The following is a 4,683-nucleotide window of genomic DNA, read 5'->3' as shown; positions in this document are numbered from 1 at the left end:
TCGTGGCAAGCACGGGGAGGGGGGGCTGCTCTACCTCTTCTGGAAGATGGGGCAGTGGAAAGGGGTAGAGCCCCTCTTTGAAAAGGCAACAGTTCAGCAGCATAAGGAGCAAGATGTAATTTCTGAGTTGAAAGATGCTTGCAAGGAAACACTCAACACTTGGAAAAAAAAAAAAAAAAAAAAAAAAGGGAAGGCAGACTCCTCCACGTGGATGTTTTTTTCCCCTCAGTTTACCATCCAGATTTGCAAATTGCTAACGGAGAAGCCTCTTGGCAAACGTGGGCCAGCCTCTGCCTTATGTTCAATCAGTGATCACATCCCTGTCCAGGGGAGCCTCAGCTCCCCAAAAGCTGCAGGCTCCTAAGACTCGACTCGTGCAAGGATGGTGCAGCCTTAAATCTCCAGCTAAGCCATGAAGCAGCACTACAGCCCTGGCGGGGTAAAGCCAGCCTCCAGTCCCCTTCAGAAGCCCTGGAAATGAACAGGATGCAAGGGGGCTTAAATTCAGGAAATTTTATTAGACTGGCTCAAACCAGAGACTTTCCTTAGCTCCTTCCTGGCTAACAGAACCCCTTGTCCCTCCACCCACCCCTCTTCACCCAGGGCAGCGCTGCTGCCCCATCCCCTCCAGGTCCTGCCTCGTCCTCCCCTCCCTGCCCCACTGCCCCTGCCAGTGGGGCGGACAAAGGGCAAACCTCGCAAGCTCAGCTCCGAGGAACGAGCTGGATCACATCCAGCCTTCCCTGCGGAGAGTGAGCGGAGCCGTTTGGAAATGGGACAGAAAACAGCTTGTTTCTGTTCCCTGCCAAAGCCAAAGGAACGAATGGGGCTGGCTGCGGTTTAGCGGTTCATCCCAGGTCAATGCACAGGCCGCTTGCGTTTGGGGAGCTCTGTTGAGAGTCAGCTTCAGTTGAATCCGAAGGGAGGCTGGAAGGCTTCCCGATGGACGTTTGTTGGCATGACAGGAGCCTCCCTGCCTGCCAAAGGCCCCTTCTTGAGGAAGGGCAGGCCAGAAATTGGAGGCTGGTAGCAGAAAGGAGAAACAAGAGGAACAATAAATCGCAGGACAGATCTGCGAGAAGAAGCCAGGCTGAAGAGCGAGCTTGAAGAAAAGCAGTGTTTCAGAAAACAGGCATCTTCATCTTCCTTCCAAGACCGCAGCTCTTTTCCTGCAGCTCCTAACAAAGCGGGGAAAGGCTCTTCCTGATGCACGTCCCATTTTGCTCCATCCAGAAAGGCGCGATCCAACTTTGTACATGCTAACAGTCAGGGAGCGAGAGCCCACATGTATCCTCGCCTGGGGCTTTGGGAGCAGAGCTCTGGACAGACGCCATGCGACGACAGCTCTTCCTGCAAGTTCCTCCCGGCAAGCCCGGATGGCAGCACTTCCCATTAGGACAAATGCAGAAGCAAAGCCTGCTCAAACGGGATTTGAGCTCCATGTCAGGCTGGTCTCAAGGAGAGCTCAGCTGCCTAAAGCTCAACCTGGGGCTTTGCATGGATCAGGACCAACCAAGTCACCCCCAGCACACTCCAAAACAGTGTTTTCCCCCCTCTTTGTTCTTATCCGTGAGCAAATCCCTCTTGGGAGGGTGCCAAGAAGAGCCTGGGTTCGTGCTGGCAGAGATATTCATCCGGGAGGTGGTGGTGTTATCGAGATGCCTTTGCAAGCTGCAAGCTCTTGAACAAGCCCCCAAACTACCCCAAAACAGCTCGTTAAGCTTGGAAGGCCTGCTGTATTTTGGTACAGGAGGAGCTCCAGGAGTCAGATCGCATCTTAGCTAAAAACTACAGATGAGGAAGTAGTAAATTAAAGGGAGAAGGGCAAAGCAACAGGCAAAGACACCGAGCAGATTTAGAACATGGGCTGGCAACGTTTCAAGCAACAGCAGAGATGTTTGTGTCCAGCCAGACCTGCCCGTCTGCAGCCTCACACCTGAAGCCACAGATGTTACAGGTCAGAGAAAGGAAAGGTCACGGGGATTCAAATCATAACAGGGGTGTTAATGCAGGCAGGAACAAGGAACAAAAGTGGTGGGTTCCTGCTTGAAAGAGAAACTCTGTCAGCCTCTAATGCAGGGTGGAGGCACACGCAGGAAGATCGGAGATAGGTGCCTGTATAAAACACCGCCTTTGGTGCTGCTGCTGCTGTGCTGAACTGCCCAGAGAACGGCTCTGAGAGCTCCTGAGAAGGTCCTGTGGAGGAAGATGGAGCGAGGGCCTTCAACAGCAAGGTCTGGAGATGTTTTCCACCTAGCAGAACTTCACGGTCATGTTTCCCTGGGAGAAACAAAGGGTGCTGTGGTCTCCGTTGTTGCCTGCCTTCCTCTTGCTCCAAGAGAACAACGTTCATCTGCTTTGTATCATCACTTAAACTAACTCAAGGCTCAGTCTGTGATGAAACCTGCCTTGGAAACCATCTCCCTTGGGAAGGGTGGGGTCACCCCGCCCAAGCAGCATCACAGCTGGTGCAGCTCCAGCCCTGGCTGTTGTCCCCAGGCCCCCTTCAAGCCAATCCCAATCACCCCACGAGCACGAACACTGTTTTCCTCTGCTCCCAAGCAGATCGGATGGATCTCTCCCATGCTGCACTACACCCTCTCCAACATGTCCAGGCCACCCCATCTTTCACCTGGCTCCATAACAGCAACCCACACTTCTCCGGCTCCTCCGTCCCGGCTGACTGCACAGGTTTCTCCACGAAGCACAACTCTGCTGCCTATGCCGAGTCACTCTTGCTTTCAGGGTTAGGAGTTGCTTGGACTGCAGCAGCCCTCCTTACCCACAGAAACCAGGCTCTTTCTTGCCAGCAAGTGCCAGTGGAGCACCTCCTTTTAACACAGCACCTAATGAACACCGCTCTTTGCCACCTCTGTGCACCAGCATGGGGTAAGTTCGAAGTCAGAGCACTGCTCTGCACAGTCCCGTTTCCACCACACAGAGCCAGGCCCGCTCCCTGCCTCAGTGTCAACTTGATAATTCAGGAAAAATGTCTTCTAAGCCCAAACCTACCACCTGAATAAACAGAATAAAGGCTCCTTTTCGCTGAATTTACACCAGCCAGCACAATCTGGATGCTGGGGACTGGGACTCAGCCTCAGCATCCTGTGCCAGCAGCACAGGAACAGGGACTGAGATGGGGGCTCTGCTCGCAGTCTCACCACCAAGCAGCTGGAGAGCTCGGCTGGTCATCCTCCGCTTGGAAAAAACCCTCTCCTTCCTGCTCCGGGCACAGCACTGGCGCTCTGGAAACATCCGCTCCCAAAAGGCTCCCAAATCAGTCCCAAAAGGGACTCCCACCGGGAGCAGTCTTCTTGAATTCCCTGCTTGAGCCGCCAGTAAATAACCAGCAGGCATGCAAGGATGTCAAAAGGACGAGCATATGTTTAATAATCCAGTGATTAAAGAGCCCCTAAGCACTCGCTGGCATGGATGAGGGCCGTTGTGTCTCCAAGCGCCCAAATAATGAAGTTCTTCATTAAGCCAGGGCATAACAGAGCGGAGAAGTCCTCCGGGTACGGCAGGGATGGCCACTGGGAGGGGAGAGGCTGCTTTCCTCCGCCTGGGAATTGCAAAACAAAGGGCAGACCCTCTGGGTCGCACCCGCTCTCCCCTCCCACACACGGGCAGCCCTGCCGGCCAGACGCAGCTAATGGCCAGATGCGAGGCACGGCACTGGCCACCAGCCCCAGGGCTCGACTGGCCCCACCAACCCAGCCAACTCCTGCACCGGCTTGCTGGCACCAGATACCGCGGTGACGTCCACTCGGTGCACATCACCCTACGCCAGCCGTGTGCTCCCAACACCTGCTACCATCACGGGGAGCCAGCGACGGGGCGGGAGGGAAAGCAAGCATATGTTAGCCTGTTTACCCGCAGCGGTGAGCGGCTCCCGGCTGCTCCCATCAGGATCCAGCTTCCCAGCTGGATTTTGCAACTTGCCACATGGACGGTCAGGGCAAACAACTGAGTGCCCGCTCAGCCCAAAACATCTCCGAGTCAGGTTACCATCGATTCATGCTCAGACTGGCCTTGGCTGCGTCGTCTCAGTTTTCAGTGCTGGGCTTTTCGGCGTTTTTAAGGCTACAAGGGGGAAGTTGTTTCCCCATCTTGTATTAATGAAGCTTAGAAGCTGGAAATTCCCTCGCCTTGATTTATTTCTCAAGTTTTAATTCATGTAAATAAGGCAGCAGCTCTGGAGGAGGCAATCAGCAGCGGATGAGAAGCGTGTTGCACAACTGGGCTCCTCCATTTCGAGCCTGCCTGGAATATTGGGCTTTACACCAGAAACCTAATAACCAAAATAATCCCCGTGCGCCTAAGCGCAAACCGACAAGCTGCGGGTGCAAGGGGAAGTGGAAACTTGAGCGTGTGTCAGAATATACTTCGTATAAGAGACGTTCAGGCTGGAAAATAAGTGATTTCCTTTGCTTATTGAGGGCTGCTCGCTGTTTAGATTTACTTTCCCCCCTGATATTACCAAGCACCTGCTCTTAAGTCCAGCACTGAACCATCTCCCAAGCTTCCCCTTGAGGATATGCACCCACAAGGCCAAACGGTTGCCTCCACCTTTGCCAAAGATGCAGATAAACAGGTTTCACGGCAGCCCGGTGCTGGGGGAAATGGCTGCGGAGCGGGGCACCCGGCTCACGCTTCCCCCGCTCCGGGCCCCGGCGGGATCTC

This window comes from Egretta garzetta, unplaced genomic scaffold (assembly GCF_000687185.1).
Source record: "Egretta garzetta isolate BGI_Z169 unplaced genomic scaffold, ASM68718v1 scaffold551, whole genome shotgun sequence".
NCBI lineage: Eukaryota > Metazoa > Chordata > Aves > Pelecaniformes > Ardeidae > Egretta > Egretta garzetta.
The sequence above is the reverse complement of the archived record's forward strand: the minus strand, read 5'-3'. Positions refer to the sequence as shown.